The 12208-nt window shown below is 38.5% G+C and overlaps 1 long non-coding RNA gene across 1 annotated transcript in view; it reads left to right on the forward strand.

Annotated features, from left to right (window-relative positions):
* Window positions 1-3423: 3423 nt before the first annotated feature.
* The window catches only part of LOC139763640 (uncharacterized), a 34587-nt gene continuing 25802 nt past the window's right edge, over window positions 3424-12208 (forward strand). Inside the window, exon 1 of the long non-coding RNA XR_011716200.1 lies at window positions 3424-12181. This is a non-coding gene — a long non-coding RNA (uncharacterized lncRNA). The remainder of the gene's footprint in view (window positions 12182-12208) is intronic.

Below are 12208 nucleotides of genomic sequence, written 5' to 3' on the forward strand. Positions count from 1 at the left end.
CAGGTGTATTGAAGATCCCCTATGAGGAATTTCTGAATTGGTCTAAGTTTTACTATCAATATAGTATAAAATCAAAAGAAAATGGTTGTGTATTATATTTTTATATAAACTCATTGCACTGTACTAGAGGGGTCTTAGGTTATGCTCTAATATACGAGTATTATGACCCAGAGTAAGCTTGTAGTTTGTTAGGGGTTTGAGAGAGTAAACTAATGTGTAATGTGTTGGAATCCTCAGATTCAGAATTTATCTGAATTTAAGAATGAAGCACTTCAAGGAGCCAACAGAAGTGAAAGTTGTTATGTTACCATTATAATCTGATTTTAGATCAAGAGAAAAGTTTTATCTTAAATTTTGTCACTTTTGAGGTGATTTCCTTTGATAGTGGATTTTGACAAAAGTGATGTTATCTCTTTAGATTATATTACAAGTCTCCTTCACTTTTAACATTTTTAATAATGTCAGTTGCAGAACTTATAAATATTTGACTTTTAATTAAGTAAAATTTCCTGTTAATGATTGACTAATTTCTAATGAAGTTATTTACCTCTTAATTTTACAGTTGTATAGCAGAATTTCTGGAAGGTTTGTTACTGTGAAGGTAAGCTTTAAAATTCATTAGATTTTGCTCGAAAGAGGTAACAATAAAGCATATCTTACCTTTTAATGTAGATATATGCTACTGATCTCATTCCATCTTTAAGGATCTATGTGCTGTCTTTAATCCATGTGTAATTGTTGAATTTTGTGAGGAGCTTACTTGTTGGATAGAATTTTTTGTGCATGACATTAGCTGAAGTTACAGCAGTTCATGTGTTTTTCAGATATAATGGACTGCATAGTCAAGTGGCAAGTGCAGCTAGTGAATGTATGGTTAACTTGATTAATTTTCAAGTGATTTGTTACTGGTTTACTACAGTCTAGAAAAGCATAACAAAAGTTCTCCCTTGTTTCCAAAACTGACCACTAGATGATGTCAACTTTACTTCTGGCTGCTATTCCTGAAAGTGAGTCAGATTTGTCTTGTCTTGTGAAGGTTACAGCTGAAGCAACCACTATGGTTCTTGCTTTAAATTTAAATTTGCTGTGACGTTGAGTTTACTCGGTCAGCAATCACCTTTCCTGCCATTGTCAAATATTGGTTAAGTGAAAATAGTGGCTCCATGAGAAGGCTTTTAGGTTAGAATGGAATCCAAGCACATTAGCATGACTTCTGTAAGTTTTGGTTTTAGAACTTTTGGTGGTACCAGGTGTACAGAATCTTTTGAGTAGACTGAAGAGACATTGTTTGGATGATCCCTTTCCATAGCTGTTGGATCCCCCCACTCACCCACACACCACACCATACACCACCAAAATATAATAATAGCAATGATAATAATGATAGTAATAATAATGATAAATAAATGAATAATTGAGGATGGTTGACATAAGTGAAAAAAGGATTGTAGGTCTGATTGTAGAATTGGATGATTTTTAGCAATTATCTGTATGTTTCAAGGTCACCGGGGCTATAACGCCCATGGCAAGTATCTTCAACTTTTTTGTTAAATAATTGGTTCTTGGATGATGTCACCTTTGTAGGCACTAGCAGAGTTATTGTCTCTTGAACTCACAATTTGAAAGAGCTAGGGAAATGGTGGAGTCTCTCCCTTAATACATTCATAAGTGAAATCATCACCCTATAGAGATTACCATCAGTATATTTGTAATATTGACAGGAGATTCAACTTTTATCCATAAGACAATGTTTTGTTTGTATTGCAGGGTTATTGATGTCATTTTAGATGAAAAAATTGAAGATAGAGTCGGTTCCAAAGGTACTCATAACACCTTTTACCTCATTGCCTGGTTCTTTGGCTCTTGGGTAATGGTACCTTGGTAGGAACTAGAGTCCTTGGTGTCTGTTGATCTTCCTTGTATGAGAGCTGGGTTTATTTTGTTGTTTTACTGTAGACCTTTCCACATCAGAGATAGTAAGCAGTTTATCTGCAGCATTGCTTTGTGCTCAACTGTTGATCCTGAAGACAGCATTTTACTTTGGTTACTGGGCCATCAATGTCAGTGTGAATATAAAGATGAAAAAATTTGAAAAGGTTGGAAGGCAGAATGAGAAATATAGATGTTTGCAACGCCCTTTACCTTACTACTAGGTGTTTTTAACCATACCAAGGTTAACCCTACTTTCTCAAGGCTTCCTTATCTTTCAGCTATGACAAATTCAAAGTATATGAAGTTCTTTTTTGACTAAATCTTAACCAAACATTAAGATTTACTTATACGTAATTACCCCAAGACCCATTTTTGAAAGGGTTCTAGTGTTACCCCGGACTCCTTTGAAATAAGTTCTTTAATGAGACAGTTCTCTGTTTCTTCAGCTAACAATAATGTAGCCTCAGAAGGTTATTTCTCACTTGTAACCTCAAGCCAGCAGAGTTCAGTTACATCTGATTTGGATAACTCCCAGTGAGAACAAGCAGCTTTCCCAGTTAGACTAGGTGGTATTGGGATCCATACTGCCTTCCAGATTGCCATTCCAGCTTTCTTTATTTGTCTCTGATGTTACCAGAAGGCTTCAAAGAGCTCTTTAGGTAAACTGATCCAAATTTCATCTCTGCTGCAAGATGTCAGAGTACTTATTGCATATTCCTCATCAAGACCCATTTCTTCATGGACCCACAAGCAAAGTTGCTAGGATAAATCCAGCATGGAAAGGAGACCCGAGCCATGCCAAACTGAACCTCATTATTTAAGCTGGACTAGGCAACTGTGAATGAACAAAGCCCACCTACACCATAAGGATCCCATGTGCAGGAGACTTCTTATTCGTCCCAAACTTTTCCCTTGGCACTATCTTGACCCCACATGCTCTACACATTATTATAACCCTTTACCCATCTGCCTCTCTCAAATATCATACCAGTGTATCTTTGACAAAGGAAGGATTGATTAGTATGGCTGACTTGCTGTAAGTTTTGAGTTCAGTTGGATGATACACCAGGCAAGTTGAAATTAATTATGTAGTTTCAAGAAGTCTTGCCTGTCCGAGCTGTCCGTTTGACAGAAGAACCTGTCTCCTCAGGTCTGATAAAAGTGGCAGGACCCCTGATGTTTAACATTTGCTTAGAAATGGGGAAGCTAACTCATGTGATGCTAAAAGTGCTTTCACTCTAGTTGATATGTATCCAGAAACTTTAGAAAATCAAGGTGTTGCTGTGGACTACAGTGAGCAGCAACTGAAAGGGGAGGGAGTGGGGGGCTGGAAATCCTCCCCTCCAGTTTTGACTTTTCCAAAAGAGGGAACAGAGAATGGGGCCAAGTGAGGTCTTTTCCTCATAGGCTCAGTCCTTTGTTCTTTATGCTACCTCACTAATGTGGGAATGGTGAATATGTTTGAAAAAAATATTTTTTTTTTTTTTTTTTTTTTTTTTTTTTTTTTTTTTTTTTTTATACTTTGTCGCTGTCTCCCGCGTCTGCGAGGTAGCTAATATGTTTGTGTATTTTTGTGGATTGGGAGGTTTGGTTTTGGTGCAGTATAAATGACAGCTCAAGAACTTTTATTCATTTGATAAGCATGCCACAAACATAAGAAAATGATACTGCATTGATGGATACATCTTCTTTCATACTTGTTCACTATTTCCCAAATGAGTGAAGTAGCAACAATAACAGATGACTGAGCCTTAGAGGGTAAAACATCCTCATTTGACCCCTTCCTCAGTTCCTTTTGGAAGTTGATACAGAAGGAGAGGATTTCTCCCTTGCTCCTGCCCCTCTTCATTATCTTCTACAACATGCAGGAGATACATGAGTAGTATTCTTTTCCCCTGTCCTCAAGGATACCCCTAGTTCCCCATTTGTTTACCATTTTCTGCAGTAGCAAAGTAGTGCAAGGGAAAAAAAAAAAGGAGCTTCATTCACTTACATCCATTCTCTAACTGTCATGTGTAATGCACAGAAACCGCAACCCCATATCCACATCTAGGTACTGCAGATCTTTCCTTGTTTTCCCCTAGCTGCTCCATATGTCCTGGTTCAGTCCAGTGACATGTCACCCCTTGTATGCCATAGAGTCCCAATTCACTCCATCTCTTGCATGCTTTTCATCCTCTTGCATGTTCATCCTTCCATCCCCAGTTTGGTTACCCCCTGCTCCTTGTCCCTTCTACTTCTGACACATATATCCTCTTTTGTCAACTTCTTACATGTTCACTATTTGTTCAGACCAAAACTGCTTTAACTACTAGGTCATCCACCCAATCAAAGGCAAATATAAGTTACAAACAACATGAAATGGAGCACTCATCAAATTCATGGATGTCCTGCAACCATAAACCTTCAACATTTACATAATGAGGCAAAAGATTTTCCTGTACCATCCTTCTCTTTATGCTTGACACTCAGTGTTTTGCAACAGCACTAAATCATTTGCATCCTTACCACTCCATATCTAAACTCCATCAGGTATTATAAAAAACTTACCCCATGCCTTGATAACCAATACTCCTAGATCCCCTCTTCCCCGATAAACATGACACTGACAAAACATATGCACACCAAAGTAACCTCACAGACAGCTGCCCTCCCAACACAGTGTTTATGCTGAAACAGTGGCTGAGATCATTTGATGTGCCAGCTTTTCCTCCCTCCCTTCATCACCAGAAAGGGATTTTGTTTGTTTTTTGTGAATATCATTTAGGGTTATAGGAGGATCCATGTTGGATTTGTGTCTGTCTGGGGTTTAGAGGATTGACAGTGTATTTCAGTGGGATACAGACATTCTCTTTTTAGTGAACCAGTTTTGTAGTTATGTGACAATGTTTCATGTTTGTTATTGAATGGATAATGTCAGAGTGTTAAGTTAGGATTATAAAGCCATTTGCACCATCAAGACTTGAGACAATTGTATGAATGTCTTATCCAGACATTTTCTTATGGTCCCAGAAATAAAGCGTTTAGGACAAACCCATAATGGAAATGATGGATGGCCACAGTCCTTTTGGATCAAGCCTCAAAGACATGCTGAAGCAATTCTTATTCAAATGTACTAGACAATATTGCAGTCAGTATGCTTGCAACTTCCTACCTTATGTTCTAAATGATCCCCTTGCCATTCCTCTTGTTCCAGGTGTGCATCATATAGGTTAAACTCTTCCCTTGCTATTGTTCCTCGTATATGAAAGGTAGTTATAACCCGTTTCTTTGCCAGTCGTGTCAACCATGAATACACCTGTATTTAAGAGACATCAGCGGCCACCAGCATGGCAGCTATTTATTAAGGTTGTAAGAGTTTTCTTAAACTGTGTACTAGACAATGAGATTTATGACATATTTTTAAACTTTCTTCTATCAGTCGTCCATGTAACAGAGAACTCCAGCTTCTCAAGCCTCATGGGAGTAGCACAACATGACAGCATAACCTTACACACCAGGATGGAGCAGGCAGCTAGTCTAAGCTTAAACTTGCTCTTAGTGCTAGGTGAGAGATTAAACTCTTAAATTCTCATTAATTTCCTTGTAGGTTTTCACATTTTTGATAATACCCTAAATGACCAGTATGTTCATTTCTCTTCTATACCTGAAAATCATGGCCTAAGTCAACTACTCAAAAGTTGAATTTTTAAGGTTGATCATATACTGTACCATGTTTTCAGTAATCATTAGTGTAGCCCTACATCAAGATCATATAAAGTTTTCAAAAACTTTATATATATATTTTAGCTTATGATTTAGATTGTTTTCCTCTAGGGCTCAATTGTCGTCCATGATGCTACCTTGTTAGGACAGGAAAAGTGAGAAAATGAAATTATTATTGTTTGATGTTAATATACTTGTTTCATATTATGGTAATTTGGAGCAGTTATTAGGTTTTATTTTACCTGATAACAATTTGAAAGTTATGTTTTAGCATCAGGCTTTCTTGTGCGAGTCTAGTTAGTGCTACTTGGAAGGGATTACTCACGAGGAAGGTATTATTGTATAACTGGTCTTTTACCAAAAGTTCCTTTTCACTGTTTAATGAGTTGCTTGTTGGCTTGAGTAAGAATGGAAATAATGCAAGCAAGCAGCTATTCCAGTTGTTTTATGAATGGTTTTTTGATATCTTAATATGTCATAGCTTCACCTTACATGTCAGGCTAATCAGTGAATTTACTTGAAAGTAATTTTTCTTAACCTCAACAGGAGTGGATATGCTACTTACCCATTTTCCCCCAATATTTTTTCCGGCATAGGCTAGTTCTTGTGACTCTTGTTGGGCTGAAATCGTCAAAAATGTAATGATCCAATCTTGTGAGCTAAGGAAGCAAGGGAGTACTTTTGTTCGCTTGTTTTTATTGAAGTTGCAACCAGTTATTGGTCATTTACAGTGAGCTAATGGCTACTCTACATTTGCTTGTTCATTTTACTGTTTTACATCCTGTTTTGTCCTATAACTATGAGTAAGGTATAAGAACTGTTTGTACCTTCATTTCACCCTTGTTTGAATAAGGAAGTATTTCAAATTCAAAACTTATTTTTCAGGGTATCATTTGCTCTGTCATGATGTTCTCTGTGATTACTTTTTTCCCCTCAAGAATCACTTTCAAAGTATGAAAAAAATGTGAGTTAGGACTATCATCTGATTTTGGTGTGATTGGTAGGTTGTACATTCATTTACAATGGAAGCCCTGAAACCAAATGAAAGTGACCACCAGCTACCCAGAATTGTTTCAAGAGGGTCCCAGCTAGTCAGAAGCCACCATTTTAAGGCAAGAGTTACCTCCCTAATAAAAAGTACCATTAAAAGTATAGCTGTTCAGAATTAGAAGCAATGATTTTGCAGTTTTTCAAGATTGTGTTTAATTTATAAGACTATAAATCTGTTTTGTAAAATGTCATTCTGAACCCTTTGCTTTCAGTTTATAAGACTATAAGTCTGTTTTGTAAAATGTCATTCTGAACCCTTGATCTAACTTTGCTGCATTTAGTTTTTATTGTTTATTTAAAATGAGATTATGTAGAACGTAGACATTTACTTGGTGGAGTAATTTAGTTACCTGGAAGTGGATATGGCAGTGAATGGAACCATGGGAGCTAAAGTGAACCATAGATTGTGTGAGGGGGCAAAGGTCCAGGGTGCACTGAGGAATGTATGGAAAGAGAGCTCACTGTCTGTGAGGGCAAAGGTAGGTGCATTTGATGGTGCAGTAGTTCCATCAGTGTTATATATGTGCAAGGTATGGGCCTTAGTTTAAAATGCAGAGAAGTGGTTGGATGTGTTGGAAATGAAGTTTGTTGTGGGGTGGGTTGATGGAATAAGAAATGACAGCATAAGAAAGGTGTGGTAGTAAGAGAAGTGTGTACAAGAGTGCTGAAGGTGTGCTGAAGTAGTTTGGACATGAGGAGGGGACGAGTGAGGAAAGGGTATACATGCCTGAAGTAGAAGGAACGTGGAAAAGGAGGAAGTCAAGGAGGTGGTGGAGGGATGCAATGAAAGATTTTTCAGGTGTTTTGGGTCTGAACATGCAAAGGATAGATTTAATTAGAAAAATACAGTACACAGGGAGTGATATTGTCAGTGGACTGAACCGGGGCATGTGATGAGCTTGTGTGGAAACAGAAAGTTCTGTGGTACCTGACTGTGGATAGGGGTTGTGGTTTTGGTGCATTACATATGATAAGTAGATAATGGATGTGAGCTAATGCACCCATTTCTTTATGTACTTGGTGCCACCTCTTCAATGCAGAAAACGACAAACAAGGAGGAAAAATAAACGTTTGTGTGTGTGTGTATGTATGATTGAGGAAAGAAACTTGGGTATTCTGGCTCTGAGTGAAACAAGTCTCAAAGGTAAACGGTAAGAATGATTTGGAAATGTTGTAGGAGTAAAGTCAGGATTTGGTGTGAGGACAAGAGCTAAGGAAGGAGTAGCACCACCCCTGAAGTAGAAGCTTGGGGGTGTATGAAAGAGTGCAAGTAAGTAAATACTAGACTGATTGGGTAAAAATGAAAGTGGATGACAAAAGATGGGTGATTTTTATTTCTTATGCACCTCGCCATGAGAAGAAAATTCATGACAAGTGATTTGGGAGCAGCTGAATGAGGCCCCGCAGACCTTTCCATGTTTTTCCTTGACTGCTTCACTTGGCCTGGTTTGGCCCATCAACTGTACATTGTCCCCTGTAAACCACATTGCTCTTATTTACTCTAACCCTTGCATGCCTTACACGCTCTTGCATGTTCAGGCTCTGAGCCTTCAAAGCATCTTTCACTCCACCCTTCCATCTCATCCTTGGTTTATTCTATTGCTACTAGTGTGCTGCAGAATTTGAATGTGAATGAATTGGCAGAAGGATTGGACTTCTGCCTGAACATGTTTGCAGATAATGTCAGAGTTATGAGGGAAGTAAAATGTGAGGAGGATTGCATCATCTTTTAAGGAACCTAGACAGACTCCAAAGTTTGTCTGATACATGGTTGATAAAATTAATGCAAGAGTATTTGTAAAGTAATGAGGATGGTACACAGTGAAAGGCAGCCTCACAATATGAATATTTTCTGGGAGGAAATAAGTTGCAGGAATTTATGTATGGGAAGAACTTGGGAATTGCCATTTGTCTGTAACCTGTTGCCAGAGTTCCTGATTAGATGAATAGTGAAGAATATGAACTGCCTGCAGGTAAATATTACAGTAGCATTCAAGTTTTTGGATAAGGAAATATCAGCTAGTTGCTCACTGCAAACATAGGCCAGAACTAGAATTTGTTTCTCAGATTTCTCTGCTTGAAGAACTAATAGGGGAGAGCAAGAAAGATGGTACTGGGAAGTACATTTGTAGCATAATAATCATTGATGAATGGAATAATCTAAATGATGAAACTGTAAATGTAGACAGCATACAGAAGTTCAGAAATGCGGAGTGGCAGTATTGAAAAGCGAAAAATCTTGAAATTGGGGAAAGTTGTCAAGTTCTAGTACCTCAAGGAGATGCTTTGGTTTTTCTAGAGTATCCAAGTCTCACCTCACCTTCTTATGATGACCTCATTACTACACCCCTTAGTTACCTGTAGAAACACTGTGCTGGAGATGTCCTCTGCCAGTGACCTGACAGGGATGAGGCACTAAATGTTAAGAAGCAGCGCTGGAGTCTACCACTTATGCAGAGGAGTAAAAGAGATGAGCAGTTGAGGGTGATGGCACTGATTGCAAGTGGGATGACTTGTGAGAGTAAAAGGAGGGAGCCTGTGGTGAAGTTTAAAATTTGTAGCTTCGATGTGCTTGGAATTGGGAAAACCCATATCCTTGGGCAGGATGTGTGGAGTGAAAATGGAAATGAATGCAAGTTATGGGAGGGTGTGGAAGAAAGAGTGGTATGGACAAGAATGAGTGAAAATTATTGGGGAGGAGGGAAAGAAAGATGTGCAATTCTGCTATCACCGAGTGTGTGGGAGGGTGTTACAGAGCATGGAGGGATTGAATCAAGAATGATGTGGGTGAAAGGAAAGAGTGGCATTGTAAAGTATGCATGGGTATGTGTATACGTGCCTGTGAATATGAAGACTGTATGAGGTAAGGATGAAATGAAGCTGTTATGGAGAAATTTGAATAACCATATAAACAGTTATGAGAATGAGAGAAACATGGTTGTATTGAGTGATATGAATGTAAAAGTGGGATGGGATGAAATTGATAAGATAGTTGGTAAATGGGGAGTGCCTGGAGTAAATGATAATGGAAGTTATCTTGTGGGTATTTGTGCTGAGAGGGGTTTATTCTTTTGCAAACACCATGAGTGGTTAGATATAAGTTATGAGATGTAGGAATATAAAGGGCAATGCATGGTTTACAGAAGAGATTAGAAATGCTGTGGAAAAGAAGACAAAGGCATATGGTAGATTGCTCATGTGAAATGTACCAGTAAAAGTTTAGCAAAGGAGGATGGAAGAGTATATGAAATATGCAAGTGGAATGTTTAGAATCTGATAGAGGAAAGCACAAAAGTAGTAGATGAAGATTTTGGAAGAAGGTTAAGTAAAAAGTTTTGGGATAATAAGAAATTATACAGGAAGAGGGTGATAAAGGAAAGAGATGGATGTAAGAGTGGAAATGTTAATGTGAGAAGTAAGGAAGGGGAATTGCTGAATCAAAAGGAGGTAGCGAAAGAAAAATGGAAAGAGTATTTTGAAGAACTGATGAATATGGGAGAATGGGAGGCAGTAGTTGTTACATGCATGGGTTTGGAGGAGGGAAGGAAGAAGATACAAGTGTTGGGGTCAATAGCAAAGAGGGAGGTAAGAAGGGCAATGATGAGGCTGAAGGTAGGAAAGGCACGTGGAATGGATGAGATTACGGCTGAAATGCTGAAGTATGGAGGAGAAAGTGTGATAGAGTGGATGCATCTGACATGTAATTTTGCATGGAAATAGAAGGTTTGTGCCTGAGGATTGGGTGAAAGCTATTATTGTTTCTTTATTCAAAGTAAAAGGTGCTAAGGATTTATGTAGCCGCTATAGGGGAATGAGTCTGTTAAGTATACCAGGAAAAGTGTATGTAAGAATGTTGATTGGTAGAGTGATGGAAGTGACTGAATGCAGAATAAGTGAAGAGCTATGGGGTTTTAGGAAAGGTAGGGGATGTGTGAATCAGATTTTTGTAGTTAAGATGACCGTGGAAAAGTATTTAGTGAAAGATAAGAAGTTGTATGCAGCATTTATGGATCTGGAGAAAGCATATTACAGAGCTGAGTGGAAAGCTTTATGGGATGTGTTGAAGATATGTAGGTTAGGGGACAACTGTTGGATGGTATGAAAAACCTTCTATAGAGGAGCAGATGCATGTGTAAGAGTGGATGGAGAGTTGAGCAAAAGTTTCAGTATACATAATGGGTTTGAGGCAGGGCTGTATGATGTCACCATGACTTATATATCCTCTTTGTCGATCTTTCCTCACTCATTATCTCCATGTGACCAAATAATTTCAATACACCCTCTTCTGCTCTCTCAACCACACTCTTTTTATTACCACACATCTCTGTTACCCTTTCATTACTTACTTGATCAAACCACCTCACACCACATATTGTCCTCAAACATCTCATTTCCAACACATCCACCTTCCTCCACACAACCCTATCTATAGCCCACGCCTCGCAGCCATATAACATTGTTGGGACCACTATTCCTTCAAACATACCCATTTTTGCTTTCTGAGACATTTTTGCTTTCTGAGATAATGTTCTCGCTTTCCACACATTTTTCAACGCTCCAAGAACTTTTGCCCCCTCCCCCACCCTGTGACTCACTTCCACTTCCATAGTTCCATCTGCTGCCAAATCCACTCCCAGATATCTAAAATACTTCACTTCCTCCAGTTTTTCTCCATTTAAACTTACTTTCCAATTGACTTGTCCCTCAACCCTACTAGTACCTAATAACCTTGCTCGTATTCACATTTACTCTCAGCTTTCTTCTTTCACACACTTTACCAAACTCAGTCACCAACTTCTGCAGTTTCTCACCTGAATCAGCCACCAGTGCTGTATCATCAGCGAACAACAACTGACTCACTCACTTCCCAAGCCCTCTCATCCGCACAGATTGCATACTTGCCCTTTTCTCCAAAACTTTTGTATTTGCCTCCCTAACAACCCTATCCATAAACAAATTAAACAACCATGGAGACATCACGCACCCCTGCCGCAAACCGACATTCATTGAGAACCAATCACTTTCCTCTCTTCCTACTCGTACACATGCCTTACATCCTCGATAAAAAACTTTTCACTGCTTCCAGCAACTTGCCTCCCACACCATATACTCTTAATACTTTCCACAGAGCATCTCTATCAACTCTATCATGTGCCTTCTCCAGATCCATAGATGCTACATATGAATCATGTTTGTTTTTCTAAGTATTTCTCACATACATTTTTCAAAGCAAACACCTGATCCACAAATCCTCTACCACTTCTGAAACCACACTGCTCTTCTCCAATCTGATGCTCTGTACATGCCTTCACCCTCTCAATCAATACCCTCTCATATAATTTCCCAGGAATACTCAACAAACTTATAATGTAATATATATATATATATATATATATATGTATGTATATATATGGATGGAGTGATAAGAGAGATGAAAGCAAAACTAGGGAAAATGGGTGCAGAGATGGAGTGTGGTGGTGAGATACGATGGCTAGTGGCAAGCCTGTTTGCGTATGATACT

The sequence above is a fragment of the Panulirus ornatus genome, chromosome 47 (genome assembly GCF_036320965.1).
Source record: "Panulirus ornatus isolate Po-2019 chromosome 47, ASM3632096v1, whole genome shotgun sequence".
Lineage (NCBI taxonomy): Eukaryota > Metazoa > Arthropoda > Malacostraca > Decapoda > Palinuridae > Panulirus > Panulirus ornatus.